Raw genomic sequence first — 11,171 nt, 5'->3', positions numbered from 1 at the left:
TATTGTATTACCTGAGATACATAAACATTACTCCTAAGTACTGTATGATTAATCAATAATTAGATACAAAACTAAAATGATAATGAAAAACAGACCATGTCATTTGGTTAACACAGAAATGATTTGGATACAATTGAAAACCTATACACATTTGACTAACAAATTCTGCAGTGAGGTTCTCTTACGGTTGGATGGTTGCAAAAACGCACAAATATGGTTCAAAACATAGCGGTAACTGCAAGATAGAAGACAGTTTAAGTCTTTTTCATGACTACATGAGTTGCAACAGTAAAAGTTAAGCCTCATATAGCCGATTTTTGTAGATTTTTGTAAATTTTTGCTTGATGCCCTTCTCCAGGTGAAACTATATTCCAATTTGAAATGTAATACAACTATAATACATTTCAGTCTGTTCATAGAATTAATACAATAATGATCTTATAACTCGACTTCACATTATTTAATACATTTCCAATATTTTAAGACATCACATTGGTTCTCACAACTAGCGCATGTGAATATATTTAGATATTAGTAGTCCACTCAGGTCACTAGTTAAAATGCAAGCCTTAATTTGGGCCTCCGCACATGGACGTCCAGAGAGAAAGGAGCAGTTAATTTGAAAATAATCTAGAGTGGCACCCAGCTTTGTAAACGATGACATCATTCTCACACGGTCCCCCAAAAAAAAGGTTCCCAACATCAGAATGGAGTTATGAGTATCGCCTCAAGGCAACACATACTAACGCCGCTTTGTTGTCTTTAATCCCCCAAATTCCTTGGATAAAGAGTGTTTTATTTACCAACGTAACTGTCAGTGCAATGTGTCTAGGCAGCAGAGGTGGAAAAAGTAGCCTACCCAAAATCTGTACTTCTATGTAAATGTAGTACTGAGTAGTATTAAATAAGTTACATGAATCAGCCTTATGGTGACTTTAATGAAAGGGTATTTATGTAGAAATTACTTTACTTTTTGGCTAAACACAGCTACTACAACCCTTAACTATAACAAGAATGCCAAACTTGCATTTAGGCAAATAATACTCCAACAATCGCACATACAAAATAATAATAATGCTGGGTCAAAAGTATACAAGATACTAAAATACTCTAGTGCCATTACTATGACTTCTACATTTGTGATTACAGGTATCACTACTATCTACTGTGACTATGGCAAAATTTTACTTTTATAAGTGGGCGAAGGCAATATTGACAAATATGATCTCAATATTCTTTTTTATGATCTCAATGACAATATTCAGACAATAGCATGTATTAAAACATGCCTGTAAAGATCTTGATTGCGGTTCAAGTATTACACTAAGCATGAATACACTTTAAAACTAACCAGAAAAGTGTTGAAAAACCAAAATATTAAGTTGCAAGTAAAACATATTTTCTTTTTAATCAACTTTTTGAAGACTTTTTATTTTAGATGCTATTGATATTCTAATTTGGCATGTCTCAAAATATAAAACTGCAATATTATAGATTTTTTTTTCACATTTTCCTCCTACATTAACAAGTTATTGTCAAAAACAAATGATTTTTTTTTTTCAGTAAAAGCAGCCTGTGTCCCCACCTGTGTCAAATGTAATAATTTGGTTGTTTTCCTAAAAGATTTCTCCATATTTGTGCTCACTCATGTGTCAGTGCAGCGTGGTGAGTTCAGGCCTACCGTCTCAATAGCTGAGGCAGGGGAGTCTCGGAAACACAAGCTGGTTTTGATGTGGATTCAATGGCCTGGAATAACTGGCCCCTGAAGAGCTCTTGTGTCAAATGGTATCTGTGACAGGGAACAGAGGAGACGGATAAACATGCTGCATTTAACATGTGGACATAACACCTCTATACATTGCGCCATCTGCACCAAAACAACCAAGATTTCAAACTAAATTTACATCAGATCCAACTGGAAAATAAAGAAATTTAGTTTGATGTATTTGATATAGTCTATGACAGTAGGTCTCAAATACCGCACATCAAGCACCACCTCAGTATTGATTTGCCTATCCAAGAATCAGCGTTGGACAGGACTAAACATAGACAAATGTACAGAAAATCAGATACCAGGACCTAGATACAATGGGATCAAGGTTGCAAGCTGATTTTAGTCATAGGGTCTGGCAACCCAAAGTAAGAAGCTGCTTTCCAAACCAAAACACAGAATGTAAACAACTTTTGCATCTATTTAATAATTGTGAATAAATCAACTATAGCTTTGCAATAGTTATTTGAAGTATCAACTTGATTTTAACAGGTTTTGTTCAAATCTGAGCTGGACCCAGTAATGCTTGCAAAACTGTATACCCATGGGTTGCAGAATAATGACTACCGTCGCCATAGCGATTAACCATTTAAAACAAAATATATCTGTTGAATGGAAAAAAGTTTTCAAAATTGTCCATATAACATATAATAACATAACATACATTTAATAGGAGGTTTTAAAAATATATGAATACTACCTTTAAAACAAAACCCAATTGATATAGAACTGCAATCTAAACACAATCAAATGATGATAACATAAAAAAACACCACACTGCACACCACCATATGTCTGGGTATCACCGGTGCCCCCCCTTCCCACATCTTGAGAACCACTGCTTTAGGAAAACCTTAAAATGTCTCAACTAAGAGTATCCTCCTCCTTTTCCCTTTGAATTGTCCTCTGCTTTGTAACATTTTTTTTTTACATGCTCGGGTCAAAAGTCCTGCTCAACCCAAGGCCCTCACCTACTTCCTAATGAAATCCCAGGGTCCACCGGTCGTCAAAACCTGCAGGCAATCCCCATCCAAGCTAACCAATGATTACACCTTGAGGGGGACGAGCGAGCGTGGGGGCGGGTGGCTGGAGAGATGGAGTAACCTAGAAGAACCACCACTACTACAACTACTACTAGCACTACTACCAACCACAACCCCCCCACCCCGCAGATTGGAGGCAGGTGCACCGGCAAATCAAGCCTAATTAGCCGTACCTTCTGCTAGCGTATACCATGGCCAGATGGATCCTCGCCCTCACATGTTACCTCACATCAGATGGCGCTTGGAGGAGGGAGGAAGAGAGGCAGGGTGGAGGTGGGTGGAGGGGTAGGGTGGTGCTTTGCTGGGTGGCTCAAGGGGTAACGGAGGAAGAAGGAGGTACTCAGGAGGGCTACTCCCGCTTGTGCGTTCGGTGCATTGCTTCCCGTCTGAGGTGCCCCGGAGCGGACATGCTCTGCGCCGTGAATGCCCCCGTAACCTCGGCTCCTGCGGGCGAATGTACTGTGAGGCTTTCCAGAGACTTCAGCAGATCTGACACAGAGCAGAAGGAGATAGAAGGCATGCAGGAGGGAGAGACTGCCGGGTTGTGAGAATACAAAATGTCAAGGTTTAACTATATTACAATAAAAGTACATGTCTAATGGTTCAAATTTGATTAATAGTATGAGGTAAGAAACATGATCTCTCTTGAAATGTCATTGGCTTATAAAATAAATATAATAATTTGGAAATACAACAAAATGTATTTTTAAGCCAGGGATTGTAGTACTTGAATGGTAATGTAGGTATAAATCATCTAGCCACATTTGGAGGTTTTGTTGGCCCCAAATCTATGTTAAAGGAGTACTAACTTTTAACTTTTCCTGGTGGAGGGGAGGGGGTTCGCCAACATGGAGACATTTTGGTTTTGCCTGGAATGTTCCATAGTAAGGCATTAAATCTAATCTTTATACAATTGCAGATGTTTTTAGTGCTAAAATATTATCTGTGAAACCTGCACTTATACTCTAGTCACCTCTCCTCACATCTGACCTGAAATTAACCTGGCCTGGTGGCATCACCTGCTTGTTTCTATGAGGATAGAGAAGTTTAATGTCATACTCTGGAATATTACAAGCAAACCAATAACATCTCTACACAGGTGATAGACCAGAAAAAATGCAAAGTGCATCTTTAAAATTCTTAGTATTGTGGCCAGATCAGGAAGAGCATCAGGTGTAAAATCACATATGAGCCAATATAATTATAAATATCTCTACATAAAAAGATACATATGTAGTATGTAGCATTAGTCCAATGTGCTTAACCTGGTCTTCCGATAATTTACGTTAATAGAATCTTTTTTCTGATCAATGTTTAGTTTGTATTCATACGTGACAGTCTTGACAGTGTCTTCCTCTACCAGTAGAAGACTGCGGCAAAACCTGTTTAAATCAGCTGACCAAGCACATCACAGCAACATCACTTGACCACTCTGAGGAAGACCGCCAGTGAACTGTCAGCTAAAACTCTGAAAAAAGAATGTATTAAAGTACGCTGTATTGTGCTTTAAATCCCTTTCCTAAATATGATTCCACATCCTAAAAATAAATAAAGCTGTAACCTTCACATGTGAATGACAAGCTCTACATCATCTCCGTCCAGTCAAGTGTGAACTCTATGCTAACTTATGGTTGTATAGCCCTCTCGCATTTGAAATACTGCCCCTATCCTAAACCAATACACATGTCAGGCCTGTCCCGTGGTAGAGCTAAACATACTCACACAGAAGTTCAAGGCTGTGTAGCGAGGCCCTCCCTGCCCTGGTGTTTCTGCAGAATCTATGTAAAATAAGCCGGCAGCATGAAATGTCAAACTACACTACGTCCCCACAGGTAGGTGACAGCAGGCTATCATATGACCCCCCCTTGTCCTCATAGTTCTCGACACTAGATATCCTACAGCTAATTGAGGCAACAGTGCAATTCATTGGTCCACATCCCACTGTCAACACCTTTCCTTCAAGGTAGTGGCGGATTTGTTCCCATGACGCTACGGACACACGAGCGAAAAAAAAAACTGCCAAATGAGAGAGGCCACGTGCAAATTGATGCTGTCGAGGTGATGGGAAATATTACACACGTGCTTTTCAACGCGAAGAAAGCCTGTCAGAGCTAAATGGGTTTAGGATGGTGGAATTTCCTGAGACCCCTGAAAGTGTCAAGGGTCCAATTCAAGGAAACATCTGTTAACAAAGATGCCCACTAGAGAATAGGTTCCAATATAGTTCACATTATATATTGCAAGTAGAATGTAGGATTTTTCTCATACATTTCATTACTGATGTCCCTAAATATGAAATAAAGCATAACAGTTTTTATTTTTACATTTCTTGTTTTGGTTCGATCTGTAGACCATCTTGAAACTCCAACATGGCAAACTCTACACCAGGAATGAATAAAGGAAGCACGAATTAATGAAATCTAACCTAAAACTTCGACAAAAAATCCTCCAGCTAAAGTAGCCCAGACCTAACGTAGCTCAAGATCTGGAAATGGGTCCTCGTTTATATCATTAGTTATATTAAAGGCACACTGTGCAACTTTTCTCGCGGAGGACTTGCGACCTACTTGTCTCCATAGAAATATTATTGCTTTGCCTAGGACATTAAACATATCCATCTAGCATTTATTCATTATAGGTGTTTCTATAACGCAAAAATACATTCATTTCTTCTGTGTATAGGGTCAACTTTCCATAGATCTGAAATGTAATGTTGCATAGTGCTGTAACTTGCTCATCTCTCTTGTGATATTTAGGTTTAATCTATGCTGTTGAACGAACGTTATAGACAAAGCAATTGACATTTCCATGGAGATAAGCTAGTGAAGCATAGCCAGGCTGGTGTCACCTAGTGCCTCCACTCAATTTAATTTCTCTCCAACAACTAGGTCAGGAATCAAAATACACTAGGCGGTTCGCAAAAACCCTGAAAGTGCGAGTCTGGGCACCAGCCAATCAGCGAAGAGCCATACATTCTGTGTTGGCAACAATTCCCGAGATTGAGAATTTAAAACCAGAACATAGAAAATGTTTGGTGAATTTTATCAAGGGAAAAGACGTTACTGCCCTTCTTCCTACGCGATTTGGGAAAAGCTTAATATACCAGTTAGCCCCGTTAGCGGCACATTACATACGTCATGACCTAAATAGCAGCGATTGGTTAAATAAAAAAAGTACCCAAATTCGAAAGCTGCAAGGTCAGACGGTTTCTAAGAAGTGAAATCGGCTGATGAATCAGGCTAGGCGCAGCAGACCCTCCACTAGAAATAGTACGCAATGCACCTTTAATAAATATTATAGTTATTCAAAGTTACTCAAAGATCAATAACTGAAACTGTACTTCTTCAAGTTTGAGTTCTTGTTTGGGATATATTGGAGATGCTTTAAGAGGGGGTTATTTTAGATGTATCTTTATGGAGATGATTTTGTGTATTTTTAAGATTACCATTTAAATCAATTTTATTACCAGCACACACATACCTAAATAAACGCCTAACATAAAAAATAAATAGCCTATTACTACTTAACCTGTAAACCTTTTTAATACTGATCCTTTTATTTTGAAAGATGTGTCCCTATCCCTTTAAAACTATATGACACTGGGCTACATAAACTAAATGAAGCGTCCACTCCAGAAACTTATTCAGCAGAAAGTCCAAGGAGAAAGAAGTCACCGGCCTGGGAACATCGATTGGAAATTGCAATGCATTAACACCTCCAACGGCCTTTAAGTGCTTTATCCAGATAATGAGGTCAGCCACAGTTTTATGGCTCCAATAAGTGGTGTTTTGGCATGTCATAACGCCCAATGAATCAAAAGTATATATTCTTAAATTTAAAGCGGAGGTGCGTATGACTAATTTTGGGGTTTTGTCAGTCCGGGGTGGGGATAGGGAAATTCTTAAAAGAGTGTTGAATGAGGGCAGTGGTACAATGAGGACTTTGTGCAGACTTTTGTAGAGGGAGGGGGGCACTGCTCTGGGAATGGACTGCTGCATTATGGGACTGAACCAAAGGAGCGGGTTTGGAAAGAGTCGAAAAGTTTTGGGCCTAAGTTCTTCCACAGATAGTAAAGTGAAAACAGACTTACACAGAGCTATGCGCTATAAAACTGCACTGCGCTCAAATGTACCAGTTACTATCCTTACACCAGTTTTATTTAGTCCTAAATATTGAGAGATTTAAGCGTTGATCTCACGGTGGACAAATGTTATGGCGCTTATTGATAAACAATAAAAAGTGCTCCTAGTAAGAAAATATGTGTAATAAAAATGTTAATAAAATATGTATAATGAAAAAATACTGGTAGAAGGCCTAATTTAGTTAATGGTAACACAATTACAATTTCACCAATATTTTACTCAAAAAATACATTTGAAAAATAATGTTTTTATCCTTTAATTGTAGAGTAACTTACTTGCATATACAGTTTTAATTACTTTTAAAATATATAACCTTAACTTTCATTCAACATTCTTAATAAACTATTTGTTCATTATGAATTAAGTCTTTGTTAATGCTTTATTAAGGCCAATTAAGCTGTAATTATTATAAAGTGGTACCAAATAGAGTTTTGAAAATCCAAGTGCATATTGAAAAAACGTACTCTATTTAAACAATGACTAGAATCAGACCAACTGAAAACTGATGCTAAATATTGCATAAAGACTGTTTTAAAAATATTCCACTTCCATTTTGACATATTTATCAACATTTCAGTCAAGCTGCTTCTGCTGGAGGTACCTCTCTTTAACTGTGAGCTAATGAAGAGGAACCCACAACACATATGGGACTTCACTCTTCCTCCGTCTTATCCTCAGCTCCGTGGACCATATGGGAACGAGTGGATGAGAGGAACCGAAAGCTCTCTCCCCGTGGCGTCCGAGAATCAAAAAAGTCCCCCGTCTCTTGTCTTATGTGCGCTCCCCTGGGCACATAAAAGTGAAGGTTACACTGTTTAATGACGAGTTCTTTGAGTTCCATTTAGAGGCAAATCTTCATTGTTAATCCGCTGCTTGTTGCCAGGTTTTTGAAGACGCACGGTGCCATATGTTGTGCTCGATACCTTACATCTGAACCGAGGATTTCAGATTTGTCATTTTGATGTGCTTGGCGAGTAGACAGGCTGTTATGGGTAAGCTATTTTCACTGCATTATTAAGACAAGCAAATAATAGCCCCAAGGTAGAGCAGCGTTTAGCTATAATGCATTTAACACACATAAACTGGACATGTGATTCAAGTTTCAACAAATAAATACTGAAATAAAACATTTATTCTATCTAAAATAATTTGTCTTTTAAAGTTGAAGTTGAGTTGAATAAGCAGTACAAAAGCAGGGCATGACTTGGTGAATTTGCATTGAAGGTTAGCATGGAGATAAGCAGGAGATGGCACTAGTCAGCGTTACAGGTCAGATCTATGAGGTTACAAGAAAGCTTACAGTAAGAATTCATGCTTATTAAGGTATTTTCTTTGAAATAAAAACAATAAATGCAAGATCGTAAACTGTGGAGCTATAAAGTACACAATGTAACTGAAGTATAGCGGTGGGAATTTATGCGATTTTCTTCTTCCCACTCCCTTTCGAGCTACATTTGTCATTGTATTGTGAATATGTATTCGCGTGCATATGTATGAACAGCCATGTAAGAAAACAATACAAACCTATTATGTCATCTTTTATCATGTAAAGTAAATATTATATGCCTCAAACTACTGTCATAAGCTTGAAATCAATCAGTCAATCAATCATTCAAAGACATTCCATCATGACCATGGGGACTCACCTACAAGTTACACAGTACAAATTTAACTGAGCTAAAATGCCTAAACAATAAAAAGACAATTTATAGGACTAGGTCTAAACCAGGATTCCAATAGAGAATAAACCAGGACTAAACTGGAACTACATGAAAATATACTAACTGAAATAAATCAAAGGAAATAAGGTAGGATATAAACCAGGACTAAATCAGTACTAACCAACCAGAACATGATGAAACTATAGCTAAATCAAGAGTGACACAAGTCTTTTCAACACCTTCAGTGCCTTCACCAGACTTTGAGAACCACTCGTCTAAAAACACATTTACATCTCACCACGTCTGTACTCACAGAAATGGTTTAGTTGAGGCGGATCCAAAACTGCACAGGAGAGCGCTCAATCACAGGCCAACGTGAAGCTGGGTCTGGAAGTCATTAGCGCGAGTACAGACCAGGCTCAAACACTGAAAAGTACAGTAAATGTTAAGCAGGTGAGGTATTCAAAACTGTAATCAACTTAATGTGACTCCTCAGTCTTTAGGTCTATACAGTTAAATTCAATAAGGTGATTCATTTTTATAAACTTACAATGATAAATAGGAATGGAGTAAACAAATGTAAAAGTTTTTATTTGGTCTGACATTACAATTGTTTAAAGATTATGGGCTATTATAAGTAATATGTAAACGAGAACATAATCAATTTGAGTTTGACTAGTTTAGACTTGATCAGTTTAGGTCTGGGTTTTGAACTTGTTTTAAGCTAATTTGAAATAGTTAAATTATAAATCACTGGAGTAATATTTTTGGACTTTCAGTTGAGTTATAGTTCAAAGTAAGAAGAATACTGAACAAAGGAAAAACTTAAAATGCATAAATAACTGAAAAAATGGACAGCAGCCTGAAATATCTTTCCCTTTTTGCAGAGTAGAACGTTAGATCAAAACAAAATATAATACAATAATGAAGAGACAAAAGATTAGCCATTACATGAGTTGACGTGCAAGTAGTAGTAGTCCTAATAGTAGTAAAAATTGTAGTAGTAGTAGTAGCAATACAATAGTAGTAGCATTAACATCTTGGGTTCTTTTATAAAGACAACACAGTAAAGTGTACTGTCTTAAAAAAGAACCTAAGAAGTTTAAGTACATAAGAAGACAAAATGAACATCTTTGGGCTTAATAGTAGTAGCAGCAGTAGTAGTAGTAGTAGTAGCAGTAGCAGCAATAGTAGTAGTAGTAGTAATAGTAGTAGTAGCAATATTAGCAGTAACAGTATTACCAGTAGTAGTAATTGTAGCAGCAATAGTAGCAGAAACAGTAGTAAAAGTAGTAATAGTAGAAATAGTAGTAATAGTAGTAATAGTAGCAGTAGTAGCAGTAGTAGCAGTAGTAGCAGTAGTAGCAGTAGTAGCAGTAGTGATACAATGGTGACCTAATTTAGCCTCCATGAAAACACCACTTGTGCTTCACTGCAGCCCAGGTTTAAATGCGTTGTTTGTTTATCATAAAATTCTTGGGGTTAACCATGAAGCTTACAGATACCAGCCGAGCCTTGAACCATTCCGCTCCCCATTACGGACCTAAGGCAGCTGCCCCCAACATAAACAATTATTCCAGCTCCTATTTGCACAGGTGGGAGTTCAATATGAAGGTGCCACAGTCCATACATTACCCCATTCATCACATGATTAGATTTTCATGAAGTAGATTGGCTTCTCTCATTGGTTGTCACTTCAAATAGACAAAAGCCCCTCCCGCCCGCCTCTAAACCAGCGGCCCATCTTTAGCTTGCGTACCTGCCAACAGAGCTATAAAGAAATTAGCGTAATCATCAAGGCAATTAACATCAATAATTATCGACAGGAGCGTGTGAGGAGGCTGCTGTGATGGACAAAAGAGCATCGCCGTGAGTCGTGCCAGTTTGAATGAGGACTTGTTATGGTTTTAAAAGGTGTAATGAGAATAGAGCAGGTGAACATCGTAAAGCAGGGATATAGGAGTTCACTAAATGAGGGCTAACTCAGAAATAAATCAGGACTAAAAAAGGGCTATTTGAAAGATAAAATGAGAACTAAAACTAAATCAAGGGTTAAACAGGGTCTAAATCCAGACTACAGGACCAAACCTAAAACTGAGTTATCTTAAATTGAACTGAGTTTAGTTTGGTTTTATTAAGTCTTGATTTGACCCTGTTCTAGTCCTGGTTTAGTCCAATAAACCATGACCTAACAGGATGTAAATTTAAAGGAATCAGACAAAACAAGGATCACTAAAACTAAGGAACTAAGGATTAAAATCAGAACAAAATTTGGACCCAGTTTTTACAATGACAAAATTGATTGATTGATTGATTTGTTTTTATTTTGAGTTTGTGCCAAGAGAGAAACAATAATCATGTATACTACATATACACTGCAAACAACAGAAAAGCACATCTCTCGAAAATCAAGAGTTTTTTTAGTTAAAGGTGCATTATGTAACTTTTTTTTATGAAGGGTCAGCCACCTGCTTTTTACCATGGAGATTATTGCTCATTGTTTTGTCTGGAATGTTTCACAGTGTGGCATTAAAACTATCTATCATCATGGAAA

Source organism: Boleophthalmus pectinirostris, unplaced genomic scaffold (assembly GCF_026225935.1).
Source record: "Boleophthalmus pectinirostris isolate CB_2022bp ecotype Guang Dong unplaced genomic scaffold, ASM2622593v1 HiC_scaffold_20, whole genome shotgun sequence".
Lineage (NCBI taxonomy): Eukaryota > Metazoa > Chordata > Actinopteri > Gobiiformes > Gobiidae > Boleophthalmus > Boleophthalmus pectinirostris.
Note: the sequence above shows the minus strand (reverse complement) of the source record.